Source organism: Lactuca virosa, chromosome 4 (genome assembly GCF_052849685.1).
Source record: "Lactuca virosa cultivar CGN04683 chromosome 4, Lactuca_virosa_CGN04683_v6, whole genome shotgun sequence".
NCBI classification, from domain to species: domain Eukaryota; kingdom Viridiplantae; phylum Streptophyta; class Magnoliopsida; order Asterales; family Asteraceae; genus Lactuca; species Lactuca virosa.
The window spans coordinates 530,183,450-530,209,313 of NC_136429.1; the positions used below are offsets into that span (position 1 = coordinate 530,183,450).

At 38.4% G+C, this 25,864-nt stretch overlaps 3 long non-coding RNA genes across 3 annotated transcripts; 2 read left to right on the top strand and 1 right to left on the bottom strand.

Moving 5' to 3' along the window:
• The first annotated feature begins 13,468 nt into the window (after positions 1-13,468).
• Positions 13,469-15,765, top strand: LOC145103751 (uncharacterized). Its single transcript, XR_013706832.1, has 10 exons — positions 13,469-13,510; positions 13,650-13,798; positions 13,889-14,017; positions 14,092-14,505; positions 14,616-14,730; positions 14,858-14,945; positions 15,029-15,217; positions 15,439-15,498; positions 15,583-15,657; positions 15,730-15,765. It is a non-coding gene; the product is annotated as an uncharacterized LOC145103751 (long non-coding RNA).
• A 4,078-nt stretch (positions 15,766-19,843) lies between these two features.
• Positions 19,844-20,743, bottom strand: LOC145103752 (uncharacterized). The gene is made up of 3 exons (XR_013706833.1): positions 20,645-20,743; positions 20,390-20,458; positions 19,844-20,154 (listed from the first exon to the last, which is right to left on the bottom strand). It is a non-coding gene; the product is annotated as an uncharacterized LOC145103752 (long non-coding RNA).
• Positions 20,091-20,689, top strand: LOC145103753 (uncharacterized). Its single transcript, XR_013706835.1, has 3 exons — positions 20,091-20,196; positions 20,374-20,530; positions 20,610-20,689. It is a non-coding gene; the product is annotated as an uncharacterized LOC145103753 (long non-coding RNA).
• Positions 20,744-25,864: the final 5,121 nt, after the last annotated feature.

A 25,864-nucleotide genomic window follows, 5' to 3' on the forward strand; every position in this document is an offset into this window, starting at 1 on the left:
CCCCGGTTCAACAAAGACAGACTGTATGTCCCTCCGGACCGAGAATTTCATTTCCCTGTCAATGACAAAACCTTTCCCGAAGATATCAAAACTCACTTCGGTAGACTGCATAGTCTAAGCAATAACTGTGTCATTGAGGAAATAGTGCCTGAGGTTTCGGGTTACACATGTGATCTAATTCCTATCTGTGGCACCGTTTATCCAAATTCTCAAACTTCATCCGTAGTTGATGAAGAAATCATTGTTGAAGGTCACACATGTGATCTAATTCCACCTCTGTCCTCAGACCGCAATTCATCACACTGCAGTCAAAAATCTCAAAAAGTCCCACCACAGTCTCAACTCAGACTTACTCTGCAGTAGTTAAAACATCACTACCGCAGTCCTCTGCAAAAGGAACTGTGACTCTTCAGGCGATTCATCATGAATTACCTATAGAGAACTTTGAAGTGGGACAATGCTCTCAGATCCCAGAATCTTCAAGTTCGGATGACTCAAGCCCACGTTTTCAAAATTATCCTAAGAATTCCAGGAAACCGCAGTTGAACATCAATGACTGCGGTTCACCAAAATCCTTGGCCAAAAAGGCCTTCAAAGAGGAAATTAGATCTCGAGGCACAAACAGACAAAGTTTTTCAAAAAATAAGAAGCATGTCAGAATTCCTAAGTCCAAGAGTCCAGAAAAATTTGTTTTCTCACACTACATGTCAAAAAACTCTCCTATCAAGAAAACAAACAAAAAGGAAAGTCCAGCTTCAAAAGTCACTCCTGCTTCCTCTGTCAAAACAAAAAGGGGTGTTCAGTCTTTTCAAAACAATGGTTTTCAGGTCTATTCCTCAAATGATCCTAAATGGAAAGGTATTTTACCCACACCAACACTTTTAAAGTCACGTCAAAATTTCAACAAATGGAAGGGTATTCTACCAACTCCACCAAAAGGAACTCAGAAATCTACATGTGCAAAATCTTTTCAATAATGTACTTTTTCGAAATCCAACAACACTCATGTCAGGAATTACCCACCTCGGACTGGTAACAAGTCCAATTCATCCTTTAAACCACTGACCAAACATAATGTCAGAACAAAAAACAAAACCTCCTTTTGTAAATGTCAGTTCAGTTGTCAGAAGAATTTATCTTATGTCAAATCCAATCAGAGTCAGAAACCTAGTACTTTTTCCAAAACTCACAACACTCCAGATCTGATCAAACACCCAGGACTAGGACTAGAAGTTGACAAGAGACCTGTCCCTGCAACCTCGGTCCATGCATCATTCAGAAACACATGAGTTGCCCCAGGCTCCAAACTAGTTTGGATGCCTAAACTAACCGTGTAATTCTCAGGCTTTGTGCAAGGAGGAACAAGAAGATGAATGGTTAATTGACAGTGCCTGCTCCTTGCACATGACCGGAAGGTTAGAGTACCTTCGGGATTTCAGGCCAATATGCAATGGTGGAAATGTCACATTCGGCAACAATGTGAATGGTGTCATCCGCGGTTACGGTGTTCTTACTACGGGGAACTTTTCCATTCAGAAGGTTGCTTATGTAGAAAGCCTTAAACACAATCTCATCAGTGTTGGCCAACTACGTAAAGCAGGACATCGTGTTGAATTTGATGATCAATTTTGCTATGTAATGACAAGTGACAGAAACACATGCCTGATCAAATCCCGATCCGAAGGTACCATGTACCCTTTGGATGTCTCTCTGATCATTGGTAGACCGCAGTTGTGCTTCCTATCCAAAGCTGTATCCGAAGTCAGCTGGCTATGGCACCGCAAGCTAGCTCACCTCAACTTCAGGTACATCAACAATCTAGTCACCGGAGAACTAGTCCGCGGTCTCCCTATTCTCAAATTCAGCAACGATACTCTCTGTCCGGCTTGTGAATGTGGTAAACAATCCAAAGCAAGTCACCCTCTGATAATGGACTCTTCTATTTCTGAACCTCTGGAGCTATTGCACATTGATCTTTGCGGTCCATCAACCGTAGTCAGTCTCCACCACAAGAAATACATACTAGTTATTGTTGATGACTATACACGCTTCACATGGGTCTTCTTTCTCAGACTCAAATCAGAGACACCACAGATTTTCATCAACTTCATCAAAGAAATCGAACTTCAGATCAAGCTTCCAGTTTGACGCATCCACAGTGATAATGGAACTGAGTTCACTAATCATCTTCTCAACAGTTTCTTGGTGTCAAAGGGCATCACTCACAACTTCTCAGCCCCATATACACCGCAACAAAATGGAGTAGTTGAAAGAAGGAACCGCACTCTAGTAGAAGCAGCCAGATCCATGCTTAACTTCGCCCACCTTCCTCTCTACTTCTGGGCTGAAGCTGTAGCAACCGCATGCTTTGTCCAAAACCGAAGTATTGTGTGCAAACGCCTCAATAAAACACCATATGAGGGCCTTAACAACCGCAAGCCAAATGTTCGCTTCTTTCATATCTTTGGTTGTAGATGTTTCGTGATCAACAACCGCGATCAGCTTAACAAATTTGCACCGAAGTCTGATGAAGGCATATTCCTTGGTTATTCCACTAACAAGGTTGCTTATCGAGTGCTCATCAGGCGTACAAGGCTGATCATTGAAAGCTTCGATGTGAAATTTGATGATTCTCACATCCGCAACGCCCCTCCATCCACCGAAACCACTGCAATCATGGAGAGTGACATTCCTGCTTCTTCAGGACCCTTGAATGTAGTTGAAGTCAATTATGATGATCTTTTCAATCCTGTTGAGACGGAGAAACTATCCGAGGTTCTTGTGTCACCCGCAGCTCAACAACAACACGCTGATGTCTCTGGACCATCTCTATCTGAAGTAGCATCTCTCAATACTTTCACCTCTCCGGTTGAGGGGGAAATCTCTACTTCGGATCAAGCAACAACCGTCGAGGTTCCAGTACCTGATGCTGTTCAAAGTCCCACCCACAGAGAAGCAATACCATCAAACGTATCTTCGGATTCGGATGATGAAATCATAGAAAACATTGACACCAGCACCGATCCAAGGATTATCACTCTCCCATCCGCAGTCCAGGGGGAACCTTCTCAGGTTCCAGAGGAACTCCCATCAGCAATCCAGGGGGAACCTCTCCCAACCATTCAAGAAAACTCCACTCTCGTTCCAACAAACCAAGATGACTCACCAGGATGTTCTTAAATCCAGGGGGAACTGCCATCCTCCATCGCAGCTTCTTCTGATATTCAAGATATTCCCTCTACTGCAGCTGCTGATCATCTGCAACCCCGTCTTCATGTATGGACGAAAGACCACCCACCAGGTCAAATCATTGGGAACCCATCCGCAGGCATCCATACTCGATCTTCCAAGGACCTATCTGATCACTGTCACTATGCAGCATTCATGTCCTCGGTAGAGCCTAGAACGATCAAAGAAGCATTGCTTGAACCTGACTGGATAGCTGCAATGCAAGAAGAGCTAGAAGAATTTCAAAGGAACAAAGTTTGGCAGCTCGTTCCAAAGCCACGTGGTCACTCCACTGTTGGCACTAGATGGGTATTCAAAAACAAGCTGGATGAATCTGGTGCGGTAGTCAGAAACAAGGTAAGGCTAGTTGCAAAGGGGTATAGTCAACTTGAAGGCATTGACTACGATGAAACGTATGCTCCGGTAGCACGCATGGAAGCTATCCGGATCTTCCTTGCATACGCAGCCCACAAGAACGTCAAGGTACACCAAATGGACGTTAAGAGTGACTTTCTCAATGGGGAACTAAAAGAAGAGGTCTATCTTCAACAACCTCCAGGGTTTGAAAACGTTGAATTCCCAGACCACTGCTACGAGCTTGAAAAAGCAGTCTACGGTCTGAAGCAAGCCCCAAGAGCATGGTATGAGACTCTTTCTGAATTTCTCGTCTCATCCGGGTACAAGAGAGGAGTGATTGACCCCATGTTATTTAGAAAAGCTAATGGTGACCACCTTATGCTTGTACAAATATATGTGGATGATATCATCTTCGGTTCGACTGATCAAGGCATGGTGGATGAATTTGCTAAGCTCATGACCAACAAGTTCAAAATGAGCATGAATAGAGAGATCAATTTCTTTCTAGGACTTCAAGTGAAACAAATTCCGCAAGGGATATTCATTCATCAAGAGAAATACACCACTAAACTTTTAAAGAAATATTCCATGGACAACTGTTCTTTTGCTAAGGTCCCCATGGCCTTCGGTTATAAGATCTCTGCTGATCCCGCAGGCAAATCTGTGGATCACAAGACTTATCGAGGTATCATTGGTTCTTTGATGTACCTCACCGCAAGCAGGCCAGTCATTGTTTTTGCAACTGGTGTATGTGCAAGATATCAGGCGGACCCAAAAGTGTCACATATGACCGCAGCCAAACAGATACTACCGTACCTGAAAGGAAGCAAATCACTTGGTCTATGGTACCCTGCAGGCAATGACTTCAGCCTGCAAGCTTTCACAGATGCGGATCATGCCGGATGCAGATTAGACCGCAAAAGTACTTCAGGAGGATGTCAATTTTTGGGTGGAAGACTTGTCAGCTGGTCTTCAAGAAAACAAAGCTGTGTTTCTCTTTCTACTGCAGAAGCTGAGTATGTGGCCGCAGCCAGTTGTTGCTCTCAAGTCCTTTGGATGAAAACTCAACTAATGGACTATGGGTATAGAATGCTGCGGATACCGATCTATTGTGACTCAGAAAGTGCTATTGCTATCTCTCACAATCCAATTCAGCACTCCAAGACTAAACATATTGAACTACGGTATCACTTCATCAAAGACCACATCTTAAAAGGTAACATTGAACTCATCTTTGTCCCTTCTCATGAAGAGATTGCTGATGTGTTCACAAAAGCGCTCAATTCCACAAAGCTTAACACCTTCCTGCAAATGTTAGGAATGATGAATCCAGACCCGTAATTCTTATTGAGTTGTTAGCTACCGCAGACCATCCTTGGTCTCTGTTGCGGTTCTAATTAAGAGTTATCTATGATAGATGGTTATGGTACCGCAGTCTAGGTACCGCAACCATATATTATACTTATCTCTCATGGGTCTTTATTGTCTGTTATTACTAATCTTTGTACAAGTGTTTCTCCTCAGTTCCTCACTGCAGTCTTTTCCTTGTCAATCCGCGATGACTTTTCAACCGCAATGAAATTTCCATCCGCAATGACTTTCCAACCGCAATGAAATTTCCATCCGCGATGACGTTTCCAACCGCAATGCAGCTTCCATCCGCGATCACGTTACTCATTTCTCAACTGTTTCATCAACTCCTAAATCTTTTGTGTGCTATTTAATGATCCTTCATTAAATAAAACATTAAAGACAAAAAACATTCTCTTTAGAAACTGTCTCATTCCCCTTCTGAATAAACCTGTGTCAGACCTATTTTAGGGATAATGACAAAAAGAACGTGTTTCCATAAACTCATCCTTAATCTGTCTTTTCCCTTCCCCAGCACGTCCCATCCGTTACAACTTCCTTTCCCCTCACCCCACGTCCACCTGACACATTGATAGATGTCTGACTTTTCATTAAATGCAGCCCTCTTTTAGTAAATCTCCCAAATCTTTTTCAAACCGTTTTTTTGTGTGGCTGAGATTTAATCCCAATTCAGAGTTTCCCCCCAAATATCAAACGACGTTTTACCCTATCTTTACCATTTACCTAGGGTTAAAAACTTTTCACCCCCTCCTTTATAAACCTATCTTCTTCCCCAAATTCACTTTACGCTTTCTGAATATCGATCATTCTCTCTCAAAAACCTTCAAGCACTCTGTTTTCTACTTCTTCTTAAAACCTTCAAGCTCCTACAATGGTGAAATCAGGTGCATCAAAGAAGCAATCTAAGGCTTCAGGCTCAGCGAATCCCACCGGTTCCGACTCTCCAACAATCGCATCAAGCAATTTTCGAGCAATATTTGAAGATCATCCTTCATATAATGCTCCCATCAAGCTTATGATCAAGTTTCTCAAGAACCACCCTCTGTTTGGCCCATTCGATGCATTTACAAACGTTGTTCCAGTTTCTACTCTCTTCAAATGTGCTTTTTCTGCTTATCGCCCACTGGAAAACCCCCAAGAAGTTCACCTCAACCTCATTAACGATTCTTTGGTCATCTTGTCCAAAGAAAAGTTCCTCTCATCCATTAACCTTCTGGTTCATCCCTCCATCAAAATCTTCTCACCATCAATGGCTGACGTCACATCTGCCCTCTACCAGATGGGGTATCAAAAACCAATTCGAGGGATTGGTGAGTTCAAGAAGAACCAACTGCATGCGGTATGGCAATTCGTGTGTCACTTTGTCATCCGCTGTCTATCCGGCAGAACCGGAGGCATTGGCAACATGGGACTAAAGCTTTTGGAATTAGTATGGAGCATTTTCACCGGACACGACGTCAACTACGGGCAGATCCTATGGGACGATTTCCTTCAATACATTCCCAAGGAGAACCCGAAGGAGAACCCAACCGAGCTCACATTTGCAAGATTCTGGTCTCTCTGCATATCAGACCTACATGCATATCAGACCTACATGCGGACGCTGGAATAGACATAGGTAGTGACATCAACTTCTTCATCACTAAGGATCTTAAAAGGTACAACCCTTCTTTTGATCAAACTGTATTTGGACCGATACGCAGACTCCCTACTCATATTCTTTCTTCTCTTGGTCTTGGGACTGCTGATGTCTCAGACCACATTGAGGCTACGGAGGGTATTGCCCCATACCCTTCTACCCCGCCTCTTCCATCCGCAGCTATTATCCCTGAGGGTACCGCAGTCCCCTCTTCCACTACACTATCCAATCTTTCTCAAAGAAGAAAGCAGTTGGCAACCAAGAAGCAGAGAACCCCAAAGAAAAACGCTCCAAAACCAACCGCACCCTCCAAGAAAAGAAAAACCAAACCAGTCACACCTCCATCTGATAGTGACTCTGAGGATGCGCAACCGATTGCCATCCTTAAGAAACGGAAAACCACCACCACTGACCAAATGCGTGACCGGACCTATACTGAAGCCTCTCAAAAGGCTCCAGTAGTCCTTGGGGTGGCCGCAGACCCATTCAACACCACCATCATTTTCCAGTCAGACTCAGAAACTGAGTCTGATTCACAACATCATGGAGACTCCCCCCCAGTTCACTCCCAAGGGGATGATACTGGTGCACGCCCTAAGGTCTCCAGGGCTTCCCGACTGCATTTCTTTTCACCCGAGGAGTTGAGCTCAATCCTTTTGAACGTCACCCATACAATACAAACACCTTCCCACCTGCAGGGCACTTCTTCCTCCCATGCCAGAACTGAGCCGAGGCCACACTTGACCACGGGTCAAGGAGACCGAGGAAGCTCAGGAAATCCTAATCTGCTTACATCCTTTACAGGTGGTTTAGGCACGGTGAGCACAAATGTGCAAGGATCCGTGGACCCGAAGGACACTTCGGTGCGCTTTTCAGGATTTGACGGAGACGATTCAAATGACTCATGGTTACGGTACACACCTGTTACCGAGTCAGAGAAAAAGAAGTATGATGCATTCAGAAGGGCATTCCAAGCCCGCAAGGAACAACAGATCAAGCAGCAGCAGCAAAAGGAGCAGGAAATCCAGCTCGTGGTTAGGTATTGGGCAAATGCCATCAGTAATGCCAATACCGTAGCCACCATTCAAAAAGTTCAGAACTGGATGGATGAGATGGCTGAGACAATGTTAAAAGCTCAAGCTTCAGGTGCAGCCGCAGGCACCTCCAAAGTCCCTCCTACTCCAACTCCCAATCCAATTCCCACTCCTACAGTCAATCCATCACAAGAGGAAGGATTCGCAGTTGAAATCAGCTCTGCTCCAACCTTCGGTCTTGATGATGACGATATCCAAGAGGTCAACAAGCCAAACCCTTCAGAAGATGACCTTATGATGTTTGAAGAAGAAGAGGAGTCCAACGGTTCTCATCATTCGACTTCCAAGCCTAAAGAGAAGAAGAAAAAGAAGAAGAATGTTGTCTCCAGAAAAGAGTTCCTAAGCCTTCAAGCCAAAGTCGATCAGATCTTGGCTGCGGTCAAGCCTACTCAACCGCAACCTGAAGACACCCCAGGACCACAGTCACTGATTGAAAGAATAGAACGTCTGGAAACAAGGGAACGCATGGCTGCTGAACGAATCTCTCTCAAAGTAGAGATGGGGATCCGGTCCCTTGACAACAACCGCAAGGCTGACCATAAGGAATTCATGGCTGCAGCGGAACGCCTCATCTCTGAGGTGACCGCAATCAAAACGGATCTCCAAGCGGCCATCGCGGATCAAGCCTCTCAGTCTCAGAAATTGATAGATGAGACTCATACTGCTTATGAGTCCACTATCTCTGTTCTTCACGCCACCATCAGCAGACTGCAGAAATCCCTGTCCTCCAACTTTCACGGTCCAGAGATCCTCCAACTCACTAAGGAAATCCACAAACTACTCTTCAGATCCTCCACTACAAACAATCAACAATTGGCAGAAACACTAAAAGCTCAATTCCAAGAAGTTTTTGCCAAGATTGATGGACTTAAGCAATGGCTTGAGGAAGCTCCTCCGTTGCATCCCTCAAGAGGGGGAAGTGAAGAAGAAGAAGAAGTCCATCACTCTGATCCATCTATTCATCAGAGTCCCCCCATCATCACTGAAAAAATTCCCACACCGCAGCCTTCACCGCAACCATCTCAACATACTCCATCTCCTCACACTTCACCTCCAAAGGATACTCCCAAAATGCCAGAGACTCCTCCGCACTTCAAGAACTTGGCTGAAAATATGTCTTCTCTAAGCACCACAGACTCCCCTGCCACCGCCCAAAGAAAGCATGATTGGAAAGCAGCCAAGCTGGAAGAGTTAATTTGGAGAGAATGCGGGTTTGACACCATGATGGATGAGTCCTTGATCAATTCTTGGATTAATCCTCACCGCAGGCTGCTGGATGAAGACTACCGACCCCACCTCACATACGTTGAACCCCCATCATACGGGTACTGGGATGTACCAATTTCTCCAAATGCCAAGTACTTCACTGTATTTGAGCAGTTTGACCGGAGCCTTCCAGATCACAAACGACTGCCGATGGAGTTTGAGAGACTAAATTGTTTTTATGCTAAGCATGCCTCTTCCATCGAAAACATATGGTCTAACGACAGACCATCCGCAGTCAAGAACTATAAAGTCCGGAAATTTATGAAGGCTGAATACATCCAGTACACCCTCACAAGAAGGGAACATGACTACATCCGCAGCCAAGCAGACTTCCCTTGCATGAATCCGGAAGAAATCTTCCTCATTGCCAAGGTATTTCAAAATAAGTCTGAGAAGCACCCCAAGATGAAAATTACGCTGGAAAGGGCCAACACCTTTCTCAAGGAAACTGTCTGCGATTTCGCCAAAATAGATGCGGATATCTACCCCACCATCCTCAAGAAGTTTGATCTCCCACCTCTTGAACCTGTGCCAATGCCTACTGAAGGCTTTCAAGAAAGATCTCTAGGCGCAACAAACTTTCCTGAACTTGGAGTCATATTCAAAAGGAAGACTGACAATGTCAAATATTTCATTCCTATGACTGCCATGCATCGCCTCACCAGAAAACAACTTGACATCTGCCGGACCGCAGTTGAAAGATCGAAGCATACTACTGCAGAAGTCAAGTTTGAGATCACAAGAAGAATCACATGGCTAGAAAACGTCAGGAAATTTTGGTGGATTCTGATCAAGTTCCTCAAGCTTGATAGCTGAACCGAAGTTAAAGAGGTCACTTAGGGGGAAATTGTTGAATCATAAAAGTGACCCTCTTGAACTTTGCTACCGCAGCCACTTCAGCACCCGCAGTCAGTCTCTTTATCAGCATCAACAACCGGAGTCAGCTACCACAGTCAACTTAGCTATATTACTTTACTTGTCTTTTTTGTAATACACTCTATTGTCCAGTATGCCTTGCACGGCTATTTATAGAGATGTAATCTAGTGTAGTTCTAAGTCTCTATAAATAGAGACTTATTCTCTTGTATTCTATACCGATAACTTATGCATTCTATCTGAATATACATTCTGAAGTTATCTCTCTATCTTTCTTCACTCATCGCTTCTTACTTAAATCTTATCATAATTCTGCTGATCATAATCTCTCTTCGGAGCAAGTCATATTTGACTTAATCACTAAGCTTGATCTTCCTTATTAACTTGGAGTGAATGCATTCCTTGTTATGAATCAGCTTAAGTGTATTCTTGATATAACAATTGCTGTCATTTCTATTTCTTTACTTTTCCGCAACTAACTCTCTAACCATCTAACTATATTATTGTTGAGCTTTTAGATCCTTTGAGATTAACTATTCCGCAATATACTTGTTCTAACTTTTGTTCAAGTATGTCTCCAAGTTTTTCTCTCAACATGTAGGATAACCCAACAAAAAAATAATAAAAAATAAACATAATCAAAATAGAAAAACTACAATCAAATAAATAAGAGCATTGGGTGGTTGAATACATAAATAAAGATGTTACATAAACATATATTTAACTCAAAAGAAAAAACTAACATTCGTCAACTTTGCTCAAACAAAAAAACCTATATCCATTTTATGAATCTTCTTTCTTCATTTAACACCATTCAACCATAGAAACTTGATGACAATTCTTCACTAACCTGCAATCAAAATATTTTTCTTGAAAAAGAAGAATCAGAAAGATATTCCAATCAAAACATTGATGTTTGGAGAGTCACATTCAAGATTGAGTAATACACACAAATCACATATAAAGATTAAATGAGAAACTGAATATAAAGAAAGAATAGAAAAGCTTCATTTGTTTTGGTTGAAAGAAAAAAATCATATTACAATTACAATCGATGCGACATAACCCATTTCTTCAAATCATCATATTTGGATCGTGAATGCTTCAACTATATGAAAACTTTTGAATCACAATATCTTAAAATCTTTCTTACATGTAAGATTTTATATAACACAAAAGACACAAAAGGTTGGCCTTTTTATAGTAAACTTTTCACTAAATGCTAATTAAACATAATATAAGTTATAAAACTTTTGAGTGTTAAATCATAATTAAGCAAACTTTTGAGTTGCATTAGTTAAAAAATGGGGTTTCAAATGAATGTGGTTTGAGGAAGTTAAAAAAGGGGGTTTCAAATGCATGAGATTCAAGAAAAAATATTAGCTTTATAAGTATGTATGATGATATAATATGATATGATATGATGATAATGATAATGATAATGATGATAATGATAATGATAATGATATAGATGCTGGTAATTTATTATAAACTAAAATGATTTTCCTAGGGAATTGGCCAACATAACGATTGTGTATGTTTCTATTCATGTTGTAAGTCAACGTAACAACTAAGCATAATATTATGAAAAATAGTTGGGCAGCATCTACCAAGCATAATATCATCCTAATGTTAATAGTATAATTATCTAACTAATATTAATATATCAATATAATTATAAAAGCTAGTTGCATTTAACATGTATTCCCCCATAGAGGGTTTGAAAATGGGGCTGTGAACTCACATTGAGAGTTGAAACTGTTGATGTAGGGTGGACTAGCGGGATCCGGAACTTCGAGAGACGTACGGGTGGAGGGCACGAACTTCGAGGTTGAGAGAGAGATGCGTGGGAGGTTTAAGCTGCAATTGTCTGGAGCTTGCTATTTATAGCTAGTCTGGAGGTGCACGTCGTGCAATGCGTGTTGGGAAATTGTATGCGTGTCATAGATCCTGCCACGTGTCGCCCTCTCCTCATGCCACGTCATCCCATATCTGGATGGATCCATCCGTCAGATGCGTGGGCCGTACTGCATGTCAGTATATGCGAGGGTAAAAATCCAACTTTGAAATTCCAAAACTATCGCATACGAGCTCCGTTTTCAACGACTCTTATATATCCGTGTAGGTCTCGTCATGCCCTACAACTTTCCTTTTGGTCGTTTTAGCTAATTTTAACTTTCGTTTTTTCAACTAGTTTTTATTACCGTTGTGATTTTATAAAAATCATAACTTTCTCATACAGATTTTATTTTAAGCGTTATTTATCTCAAAAATTGTACTTTAAGTAGTACTATGATTTTCATGTTGGTAACTTTCTCCAAACGTCAACCGTTCTCCTCGTAGTTTTCGTCGTTGTAACTCCTTACGAACGGTAGATATTCATTTACTACCAATGCCATATGTCCTAATGCTAAGTCAGGTTTTTATGAAACTTATATTTTTTAGATCGCGGTAATATGTATATCTTAAAAGTGTTAACCTGCTCTCTAAGTGACGTATCGTTTCGTGCACTTATTTGTGAGCCTAATTATTTGACATATATAAGGACAAAAAACCGATTATATATATATATATATATATATATCGATTATTTACAAGATTGTCCTTTTATATTGTCGTTAACTTCTGACGGTGGTTGATGACGTATTTTACGGGTTGTCACATCCTTCCCCCGTTAAAGGAATTTCGTCTCGAAATTTAACTTGTAGTTGGGGTGTTTTTGAACAAGTGAGGGTACTTGCTCTTCATTTGATCTTCACGTTCCCATGTTTACTCCGGTCCTTGCTTAGAGTTCCATTGTACTTTGACTATAGGGATGATGCTCTGTGTGAGTCTCTTGACCTCACGATCCATGATCTCGATCGGTTCCCAAACGAAGTTAAGTTTGTTGTTTATCTAGATTTCGTCGAGAGGTATAACTGGTGTGTTCTCAAAGAGACTTTTCTTAAGATTCGACACAGGGAAGACGTCATGCATGTTGCAAAGCTCTTGGGGCAATGCGAGTCGGTAGGCTATCGGGCCTATCTTTGCAATGATCTCAAAAGGTCCTATGCATTTCGGGTTAAGTTTTCCCTTTTTTCTGAATCTTATAACTCCTTTCCTAGGAGAGACTCTTAGCATGAATCTATCACCAACTTGAAATTCAAGTGGCTTCCATCGAAAGTCGACATATTTCTTTAACGGTCACGAGCCGTTCTCGACCGTTCCTTGATTTGCACGATCTTCTCGGTGGTATCGCGAAGAATGGGGGTTAGTGCTCAGGGGGAGTGTTAAATATCATCACTAGCCCAATAGAACAAATATTATCTAGAAGACTTTAGCCTGTTCTAGAATGCTCTAGAAGATTCTAGAACATTATGGAAGACTATGGAAGACTCCGAAATATACCGGAAGAGTCTAGTATACTCTAGAACGATATGGAAGAACCTGGAAGGTTATGGATCATTCTAGAAGACACTGGAGCAACCTAGACGTCTCCAGACCATGATAGAACATTCTAGAAACATATGAAAGCTTATAGAGTATGTTAGATAGTTCTAGACTTATCTAGTAAGTAGTAAGTGTATTGTAGTATCTAGAAGCTTCCTAAGAGGCCTATAAATAGGTGTGGAGCTCATTTGCTCCAAACCATCCAAGAAAAGCCTCAAAGAAAGCAAAGTGTGTAGTAGTCTCTCAAAGTGTAAGTTCTTATTAAGTGCCTTAATAAAAGTATTGTTGTTTCCCATATAAAGAGTCGTGTTCAATAAACACTTAGACGTATTTTTCCGTTTTGTTTTTTGTATGCAATTCTGAAGATCTTTTATGATATCCCTCTGCAGATTGAAAGAGTAAATTATATGCAAAGGTGCATCCTTTTCTCTTTGTTTGGTTTGGTTTTCATATGTTCTCCAAGTTGGGTTCGTGTTTACCTAAATTGTAAGGGTCAAACTGGTCGTCTTTTTGTTCATAATCTTCTATACAGTGCTATGTATGTGTTTTATCTTATTCAAATTCTTATATTTAAAGATTATGAGATTATGTATCGAACTATGTTAATGATTTGTTATGAAAAAAATAGAGAAGATGATCTGAGAGACCACTTCAACAAGTTTCACAGTATCTGAATCCCTTTGGTGGTTGATAAAGACACAAAACGATCAAAGGGGAATGCTTATATTCTCTATAAGCTACAAGAATCTGTACCTAGGTTTATATTTTGTTTATCATGCTTTCTTTACTTTTGAGTTTTCTTTGTTGTGATCTTATTATTGATCTATAAAGGGCACTAGAAGATCATGACAATTCTATCTTTCAATGAAGGCTTTTGCACGTTATGCCAGCAAAACAGAAAATTGTTCCTGTGAAAGAGGAGTAACCATCAGTAGACCATTATTTTATTGTTTTGTTCCTAATGATGTCATCAATTTAATTATATTTTGTTGGATCAATGATTGTGCTACTCATACAAACACATTTAAGGAACAGAGGGAGGATAGAAGGAAGAAATATAAAAGTAGTGCAGATACAGAACCAGCCAGAAAAGTATTATCCAACAACTTCTCTTCGCAGATGGTGATCGTCACATAGAGACTGACATTTCTGTGAAGATGTTTTTTTTATTTGCTTATTCATGATGCACAAATGTAAACCACATAACTTTGGATCGGCCAAAGGCTTCTCCTTCAAAAAGTTGAGGTTATAAAATCTAAATTGTATGTGTATGTGTTTTTTTTTCATATTTGACAAACTATATATAATATAATGTTATTGACTCTGTTTTTTAAAACTGTCTGGGTTGCGTGCAGAACTTCCTTTTCATGTCAAAAACTGAAGATTCTAATATAAAACTGTCTGGGTTGCGTGCAGAACTTCCTTATAGTCGCACAATGAGATGGTGTAGTGTGCTATATTATGTATTATGTAATTAAAATGTTAACAACATTCTTTGGTCGCCTTTTTCCACTTACTATTTCTTTTTATTAGTATTAAAAATTAAAATCTATTTCTTACGTACACTTTTCTCATTTTAATTAATTTCTGTTTTTAGGGGATTCATATCGTGTACAGATGGTGTAGGAACCAAACTTAAGTTGGCATTGGAGACTGGAATCCATGATTCCATTGGAATTGATTTGGTAATAATAAAATTCACTAACTCTCCAACATTATTATTATTATCGTAGTATTTTTTGTTATCACTAGTTTTTTTTACATTTAGGTGGGAATGAGTGTAAATGACATCATCACGTCTAGAGCAAAGCCTTTATTCTTTCTCGATTACTATGCAACAAGTCGCCTTCATGTTGATCTTGTTGGATATAAAAGGAATTGTTGATGGCTGCCAACAATTTGACTGTGCTCTTTTGGTGGGGAGGTAGTACAATAAAAGAAACCTACTTTTCCTAAGGTTTGACTTTTGTTGTTGACTTTTTTTTTTCTTTCAGACTGCAAAAATGCCAAAATTTTATGCAGAAGGTGAATACCATCTTTAGCGGTTTTGTAGTTGGCATTGTGAAAAAGGAAACGATTATAAATGTGTGTAGTTTGAATGCTTTGTGAATTTTATGATGTCGATTAATATGTCAGTTGAAAGCTCCAATGAAAGTGTTTGGTGATTTACATGGACAGTTTGGTGATCTCATGCGCCTCTTTGATGAATACGTATTTCCTTCTACTTCTAGAGACAACGTACATATGCTTTGCTTTTGATTGCCATTTTTCCAAATTTTTTTAGAATCTATTGAGTATTGACCATTGAGCATTCCATTTCAGATATATTGACTAAATATTCGTTGGCGATTATGTCAACATAGCTTGGAGACTATCACATTGCTTCTTGCCTTAAAGGTATATTATATATATGCTTACAATATGTTACAACCAAAATATGATTATTTATCTATTTATTTGTTTATTCAGATTAAGTATCCTCAGAATGTCCATTTGATACGTGGGAATCATGTATTACTTTTAAGAAAGTTTTTAGTTGTTGATATCGTCTGCATGAGGTTTGATTTGTAAAATCACTTTGTGGTATTTGGAATGTTTAACCTATAACTGATTAGTATGTTTTCATTTTTTAGTTTTTTGTTTTCAGGGTGTCGAATTTTCAAAATTCCCGTTCTTAATTAATATAATGAGCTATAGAGTATGGTCCATCCAAAGATCACAGACGGAAAATCTTTGCAGACATGCACTATCAATTGCTCTATCTAATCCATGAGAACTTAGAAGAAGTTGAAAAAGTAAATCTTAAAATTGAACGTCAAACTTTATTCCATTGTTGCTCAAAATTGTTTATTTAGGTTACCATATATGAAAGCTATCAAGCATTTCCCAAAAGTAAAACAAGTTTTTCTAAAACAGGACTTTAACATGTATTTCCTTAATGATGTGGGTTTTTTATAAAAAAAATATTTAACTAAAATCCACCTCACCGAAAATTTATCCCACCAAAATCGATCATTGCCTTTCATTTGCAAAACCTTCTCCTCGGGTAAGCTTGAAACTAGAGGTGATCGCGGTTCGGTTTGAAACCGGCCAAACCGGTCATTGGTTTGATTTTATGGTTTGTATTTTTACTTACGGTTTGACTTGCGGTTTCGAACTTTCCAAACCGTAATAAACGGTTTGGCTTATAGTTTTTGAGATTTCAAACCGTATAAAAACCGGACCGACCGTAAGATTTATATATATATATATATATATATATATATATATATATATATATATAAATTTATTTTATATGTAATTGTATTTTATTGTATTATATATTTTTAAATAATAAAATTTAAAACCATATTTAATTAGCCAAACTTCCAATATTTTCTTTCTGTGTAATGTAGTGTAAATAAAGCTAATACGAGTGACTCAAAATCGCAAAGCAGGTCACGTCTCCAGCTCCTGCTTCCTCTTCCAGCTGTGGTTATTCTTCAGACTCAAAATCGTGACTCAACTGCGGTTTTTCTTCAGCCTCCAGCTCCGCTTCCAAACATAGCTAAGCTCCGACATCAGCTTATCGTTTCCAGCTTCCAAACATAGCTAAGTGTTAGGAATTGAGACAGGGTACACGCAGCGGAAACACTATCACACACTCACAAACGAAACGAGAAAATAAAGCAATAAAGAACACAAGGATTTTACGTGGTTCGGATTCGGTGCAAATCCTACGTCCACGGGCTGCAACTAGAGAATTTTATTAAAACTCACAAGATTACAATTGGCTTGACACTCTACACTTGATGTTCTCTCAAGTTTTTGCACACAAAATATGCAAAACATACATGCATATATATAGGTATATTTGTGAGCCGCAATATGCACAAGATTGCCGCAAAGATTGAAAAATGCGTAGATTTTTCTTTAGCCGTCCATTGATTATTCCACCGAAAGTTCGCGTCCAATTCAAATGTTCAATTGTTGCGTTCACATTAGAGATAGTGACAATAAATATTAAACAATTGATTCCACTCGTCCATAAAACAATTCAATTGTTTTAATTTCCAAGTTTCATTTATGGCCCTTGAACTCTTAGGAACTTGTCAATTTGTTCAAGACTCCATAAATCTTAACAATCTCCCACTTGGAGGCTTGAACAACTTTAGCTTTTCTCCGCCATTCAACTCTCAATTACTCCAGTAATCTTAAAAAACAACCAAGTCCTTTTAGGCTTCCAGTTCCAAAGAACAAGCTAAAACTTAGTCTGATTTATCTAGTTGCAGCCGCCCCTCATCATTAATTACTAGAAGGGCCAGTTGAAGCTCCCACTAGCTCCAACTCAGTCGTGGCTAATCCCGCCACCAACTCATCCTCTGTCTCAACTGGTTTGGACACTCCATCGGATCCAGAGATACACCGAGGACCACTAACACTCTACAATCTTTGCAAACTTCCAACAGGAGAGAATATTTCAGTCTTAGTCTTCAAAACCCAACGGCTCTTTGTAACTGTACCCGAAACACGTCCCGTGCTCCCACTGTCACAGAATCCCCTGAATGGTTTAGACTTTCGAACTCATTCAGCTAACATCTCTTTGGCTCCAGAATTCATGTTTGCAAAATGAACTCTCTTAGCCGTAGATTTAGCGAACCAGATTTTGTCTTGCTTAACAGGGACGGTCATACTTCCCTCAGCAGGTACCTCAACCATATACAATGACCCACACTTCATACCACGAGCAATCACCAGATCACCATTGACCACCCTCCATTTACCACTACCAAACCTTACTTCCAGTCCTTGTTTATCCAGCTGACCAACATAAATCAATTTTTTCTTCAGCTCCGGAATAACCCTGACATTCTTCAGGCTCCATGTAGTTCCTAATGAAGTAACCAAATCAATATCTCCCATGCCCGTTACCTGAAGCATCTCGTCATTTGCTAACCGTACCTTTCCAAAATCTCCTTTTTTTAGATTCACCATCGTTTCCCCGTTGTCCATGGCGTGAAACGAAGCCCCTGAATCCATGACCCAAGAGTCCACAGAACTTTCCATATTGAGTATCAGTGCATCATCCTCAGACACACTCTCAGCACCAGCAATGTTTAATTCTTTCTTTGGACATTGACTCTTAACATGTCCCACCTCTTGGCAGTTCCAGCATTTCACATTCTTCAAAGTTCTAGAAGAACTTTTTCCCCTACTCCCACTGCTCCTGCTATTCCCTCTACCTCTTCCGATATTTAATAAATCAGAAGAAGAAGATCCACCTTGATTCTTGCGTCTGATATCTTCGCCAAGAACCAAATCTCTAACCCCTTCAAAAGTCATACCACTGGTCCCCACGGAACTCGTAACAGCAGTAACTGTTCCGGACCAGCTATCAGGTAGAGAAGCTAGTAGCAGTGATGCTTGAGTCTCGTTATCAAATTTAATTCCCACAGATGATAATCTGGACAGAATTGAATTTAGATTGTTAATGTGAACCGTAACTGAGCCTTCCTCATTCATCCTTGTAGTGAACAACTCCTTCATCAAGAACACCTTGTTAGCCGCCGATGGTTTCTCATACATATTTGACAGAGCCTCCATCATACCATGCGCCGTGGTTTCATTCATGATGTTGAAAGCAACGCTCTTCGTCAACGACAATGTAATAACCGCCTTGGCTTTCTTGTCCTTTGAGTTCCACACATCTTCAGCAGCTTTTTCCATTTTCTCCGGTTTGTCTCCGAGTACCATGTCCAAGTCTTTCTGACATAGCAATGCTTCTAATTGCATTTTCCACCAGCTAAAATCAGAACCATTGAACCTTTCGATTATAATCTTGTCTTAAGCCATTACGACAAACAAGATACAAATCAGGTACACTCGTGCGTGATAAAAAAAACGATCGTACCCTCCAAAACCTCGCTAACCAGGCTCTGATACCAGTTGTTAGGAATTGAGACAGGGTACACGCAGCGGAAACACTATCACACACTCACAAACGAAACGAGAAAATAAAGCAATAAAGAACACAAGGATTTTACGTGGTTCGGATTCGGTGCAAATCCTACGTCCACGGGCTGCAACTAGAGAATTTTATTAAAACTCACAAGATTACAATTGGCTTGACACTCTACACTTGATGTTCTCTCAAGTTTTTGCACACAAAATATGCAAAACATACATGCATATATATAGGTATATTTGTGAGCCGCAATATGCACAAGATTGCCGCAAAGATTGAAAAATGCGTAGATTTTTCTTTAGCCGTCCATTGATTATTCCACCGAAAGTTCGCGTCCAATTCAAATGTTCAATTGTTGCGTTCACATTAGAGATAGTGACAATAAATATTAAACAATTGATTCCACTCGTCCATAAAACAATTCAATTGTTTTAATTTCCAAGTTTCATTTATGGCCCTTGAACTCTTAGGAACTTGTCAATTTGTTCAAGACTCTATAAATCTTAACACTAAGCTCCGACGGCTTAGGCTCCATCTCATACACGTCTTGTTGAAGATAAAGGAGGATAAAACTGGATATCGAGAAATAAAGACAAGTTCATATTTCCAGGAGGTGGAACACAGTTCATACATGGCGCAAATCAGTACTTGGATCAAATCTCTAAGGTTTTCTATCTTCAATTATTACAGATCACAAATTAAGTATCCATGCCTTTGGTTCAATATTTTTACCAAATGTATAGATGGTTCAATCTTTTTACCAAATGTATAGATGGTTCCTGATATTCCCCTTTCAATTGTGTTTAGGTTTTCTTAGTATTTAGTATTTACTGATATTAACTGTCTCTTTACCTTTTGTTGGTTTCTGTTTAAGATGGAATTTTGCTTCTGGAGGTGAACATGATGTCAAGGGCAGGAGGATACTTAATACTTTGTGTGGGCAGCACAACCTGTTTATAAATATGAAGATAAGCTTCAAAAACAATGGAAAGGTGACATGACAATATGACATCTCTATTTACAAAATTCAATTACATATATATATATATATATATATATATATATATATATATATATATATATATATATATATATATATATATATTATATAGAGATATTGGTTGTATATGTCATCATCATTGTTGAATAATGTAGTAAATAAAATACAGAAACGGAGGATCTTACTGGACGCATATGTTGGGAACCGATAGCAAAAGGATATATTACCACATGGCGCAAGCCTCTCAACAACACCTGTTACTTTACACATAATCAAAACACACAACCTCCAATATGTGAAGAAAAAGATGAGCCTGATAATGTTTGGTGAGTCCTTGTTTTATTATTATTATTATCATCGTCATTAATATTATGTTCAAGTGTTTTACAATGTTGTATCATGTAGGTATGTCCCACTAAAGGCATGCATAACTAAATTACCTGAAAATGGTTATGGAGGTAATGTTACAGAGGCCTTCATCATCCACCAGAGGGGCTTCAAAGTATAAAAATGGATGCTTTTGTATCCAGGAATGAGTTCAACACCAAAGAAAATCAAATCTCCTGATTCTTCGTGTGTTTCATGATCCTCAAATCAGTCAACATCCCTTTGTTGACATGGCTTTAATGAGTTTATATTTCAGTCATCAAATTTTTAGAGCAAAGATTCTGAAGAAAATAAAGACTTGGTTTCATCCACGAAAAAGAAAGAAATCGATAGTTTGGGTTAAGCTTAAACAACTATAAATAGCCTTTGAAACGAATCAATAATTATAATTTCTTCTAGGGGTACCAATTATAAAACAAAATGCTATCTACTTTTTTTAATTTGATAACTTTGTGAAGGAATTTTCTGAAATTACTATTTAACGATGGAAGCATTCAAAGAGGAGAATCTTTGGACAAAGTATGCGTTTAATTTATCATTACACTGATCGATCACCTGCTTTAGTTTATTGAATGTTTAATAAATGAAAACATTGTTTTTACCTGAAGGAAATGAAGCGCCAGCATAAGAGAAGGTATCCCTGCCATTAAAGCCTGTGCTAAACAACTTTTGTCACTGTTTTTCTGTATGTGTATCTCTTTATCTTTGTAAGAGTAAGAGCAAAGACTGGGGTGTTAGTGATTATATTCTATTATATTATATATACGTGCTAAAAAAAAGTATGAATTAACTTCTTATTTTGTACTAATGTTTTAAAATGGGCTAAACTGTAAAGTAGCTTCTTCTTTTAAAGTAAGAAAAGTAAGTTGTCTTTGATTGCCTATTTGATGGGGTTTAAAAGCAATTATGGTTGACATGTTATAATCATTTTAAATGTTGTTGTGATATGAATTCATAGTGATATAAAAAAACATGGTCTTTTGTACTCCCTAACTTTACTTGCAATTTACACCAATTATTGTATTTATTCTGATTGTTAGTTATAATGGTTGTTTTAGTGGGGGATCTTGATATTCGCCATGATTTGGAACGATGGCACTGGTGAATGATAGGACAAAATGGCATGGCTATTGGTAATCATGATGTCTTTTGGGTGAGACTACTTGTTCATTTTTTATAAAAGATTAAGATTTGATATTATTATTTATTAACCAAAGAAACAACACTTTAATATGTGACCATGAAATTGGATTCGTTAACTAATAATTGTGTCTTATATTATTCACATACGATGATAAAATTATGTATTACACAAAATTTTAAATAACTATACTTATATTACATAAAAATTTTGATCTCATAATTTTTTTTCCAATTAATTGTTGTTTTTTTTCATTACATAAAATATAAATAAACATAATATTGATTAGTTTCAATTATGATCACTTTAAGTTGTTATAGGAAAGTGAAATGGCCGACTTGAAAAAAAATGGTCATGACTTTCACTAACGAAACCGACTAAAATGGTTAAACCATAACAACGTACTTAAAGTAGATTGTCTCATGTTCTTGAATGAGTAGTATGTATGTATGTATGTACTTGGTAAAAAGATGCTATTTGATGTGATTTTATGGCGCTTTCTTGGAATCTGCTCTGTAGCCTATTTCTATAAGTCTTGCAATAACAATGACTCCTGGTACATATTTTTATTAATTTTTTTTTCCTAATCTTGCTGGTGTTGGTTACTTGAAAATTTGCAAATTTTGGTTTCGTATTCGTTCATTTCTCCTTATTGGCTAGATTCTCTTTTTTTATCAATTAAAAACTGAACAATTATGTATCATGTCAAGAATGTGGTTGATTAATGATTATGTTGTAAAGAGTGTTTCCCAGGGTGTGGGTGTTGCATACTGTACCATGTCGAAGAAGAGAGAAGTGGGATAACAGATGGGGTATTGACGAGGTCATGTAAGGATTCGGTGGGGATTGCGACCCTCAAAGATTCATATAGTTTGAGGTATGTATTAAACGATTCCAATTTAAAGATTATGGGTTGACTGGAAGTTTTGAAGTATTGCCTTCTGTTTTTTTCATGACTAATTTACTCATTTAAATGTTTATGTTCATGAATCTAACATTTAATTACATATCTGACTGATTAGGGGGTTTGTAAAGGAGGTTGCACTTTCTTCAATAATCCTGAGTTATAATGTTGGCTATCAATGCTCAATTTTCTGAAGAAAAAAAAGGTTAGCCCTTCTTCTATCTATATGACAATTTGTAGTTACTTTAAAAGGAAATTGGCGTTCTTAAATTGAGAGAAAACTTTTCTTTTGTTTTTGCAACTTCTTTGAGTTACTTTAGCACTGCTTGAAATCTTTCAAAAGGGATTCCATTAAAGAGAATTGCTTGGCTCTTGAGGTTTGAGGTTGTAGGCAATTTAGTGATGTTGACCACCAAACATAATAAAAAAAATCTCACCCGTGCAACGCTTTACTAGTACTATATTAATTCCCATGGCACTTAGGAATAGCGACTTTTTTGATGTTTTAAATTTTGCCACAAAAGTTTCAAACATTTTGCCACTTTTGGTCACTCCTCAACTTTTTCAAAGTTTTGTCCACAAATGTTTCAACACTTTGCCATTTTTGGTCACTTCTTAACTTTTTACCTTTAGAGATTTTGATCCTATGTCTTTTAATATTTGCCAATTTAAGTTCCTTTGACCATATTTGTATTCCTTTTGTCCCTTTTTTTCACTTAGGAATAGTGACCTTTTTGATGTTTTAAGTTTTGCCACAAAAGTTTCAACATGTTGCCACTTTTGGTCCCTCCTCAACTTTTTCAAAGTTTTGCCCACAAAAGTTTCAACACTTTTCCACTTTTTGTCCCTCCTCAACTTTTTACCATTAGAGATTAGTCACATGTCTTTTAATATCTTCCACTTTAAGTCCCTTTGACCATTTTGACCTTCCTTTTGTCCCTTTTCCATCTACCGATCTGTGCTTCCGTTTTGGGCTTCGTTTTGTCATCGTCATCATTTGTGAATAAAGCAAGACACATTTCAATAATAACGGGTTGGGTTCAATAAGCATATAAGAACAGCTACAATACTTTATATTAAATGAGCTACATAAAGATAGACCAAAGAGGCCCATAATGTTTAGAAACCTAAGTGGCAGGCGGGAGCATGTAAGGCAAGAAAGTTTTTGATTTCATCAATACTCTCGGATTCCAAGCAACCAACGTCGGTGCTTTTTTTTCCACCGCTAGCTGTTGCCGTACTAGTCTACTCGTTGTTTGTAAGTTCTTCGATTTCTTGGATCACTGGTTAGGGTAATGACGATGTACGTTTATATTGATAAGTAGATGGATTATTGGATTGCTGGTTTTTGGATATCATCACTCGAGATTACTATATTCATATCTATCTTAATTTTTGATTTTGTAATTTAGTTTGTTGATTTGACAGCTAACGGAGTCTTCTAGCCGCAACAAACATGAAAATGAAAATCAACATCGACGAAGCATGGGGAATCTTTCGAAGGCTTCTAGACAAATCGCGGATTAGGTTCAGAGTCCTCTAAAAAACAATGCCGGCAACTTTCTCCGTCCTATCATGATTGTATCGAATGATAACTGTTTGATGGGTGATGAAAACATTGATGAATGTATCTATGTTGATAATGACACTTTCCCCTACAGAGGTCAGTCGTAGATTTTCCTCCATTAGTTTTACTAGTTAGGAGTATAACAGTAATTGGTAGCGCTAATGGCTTGTTGGGATTGTGTGGATTTCTTCGTGACTCTAATCCCCAAACTCAGATTGTTGCTCTCTCGAATCCTCTTATTAGAAAATCGTTTGTTGCTGTTGTGCCTAAGCCACCTATCCATAATCATGTTAGTTTTAGGGTTTGTCCCGTCACTAAGGAACCTAAGATCATAGCAATCACATGATCTAATAATCAAGTTATGATTTACAAGTTAAGCTCAGTGAATTGGATAACACTTTCCATCAATCTTCCGATTGAAGGATTTCTAGGTACATGGTACAACCGTCTGGTTTATCTATTGGCTTTCGTTTTCTATTGAAATTCATTGTAATCGGATTATCTCATTTGATGTGACCAATGAAACTTTTCAAGTGATAGGACTCCCTCATCATTTAACAAGCGGTTATTGACGAATCTTTAAGGTAAATGAGTCTTTTTCCCTGCTTCAACCTAACAATGAACGCGGGGAAACTTTATGGATGATGGAGCATGACATCTAAATATCAATCACACAACTTTATATCATATGAATATTGTATATCAGGCTTTAGGATGAATGTTATTCCTATAGTGACACTAATACCTGATAATGAGCAGTCGGAGTTTGTTGTTTATGAACCATTTGAAACAAAAAACAGCGTTCTTGCGATTTTTGGATTTGCTGCGGACTTCAAACTGAATTCTTACATGCAAACACACTGTTTGTTTGATCGTTTTGAATGTACCACTTATTATAGAAAATGATGACATTGCATTTTGGAGCAGGCGTGTGATGGATGGTGTGTTTACACTTATTACTGAGCAGAATAAAAACTCAAAAGATTCATTTTAACCAAGATGAGAAATTGGTGTAAATGTATCATCCATCACACGCCTGCTCCAAATTGCACTGTGGTCATTTTCTTTAATAAGTGGTACATTAAGAACGATCAAACAAACAATGTGTTTGCATGTAAGAATTCAGTTTGAAGTCCGCAACAAATCCAGAAATCGCAAGAACACTGTTTTTTGTTTCAAGTGGTTCATAAACAACAAGCTCAAACTGTTCATCATCGGGTAGATATCAGTGCCATTATAGGAACATCATTCATCCTAAAGCCTGATATAACAATGTTCAGTCTATATGGTATAGAGCTTTGTGATTGATATTCAATGCCATGCTCCATGCTCCATCATCCATAAAGTTTTCTTGCGTTCATTGTTAGGTTGAAGCAGGGTAAAAGACTCATTTACCTTAAAGATTCGTAAATAACCGCTTGCTAAATGATGAGGGTGTCCTATCACTTGAAAGGTTTCATTTGTCACATCAAATGAGATAATCCGATTACAATGAATTTCACTAGAAAGCGAAAGCCAATAGATAAAGCTATTGGTAACCAGAGGGTTATACCATGTACATAGAAATCCGTCAATGGGGAGATTGGTGGGAAGTGTTATCCAATTTCCAGAGCTTAACTTGTAAATCATAACTTGATTATTAGATCCAACAAAAACGATTT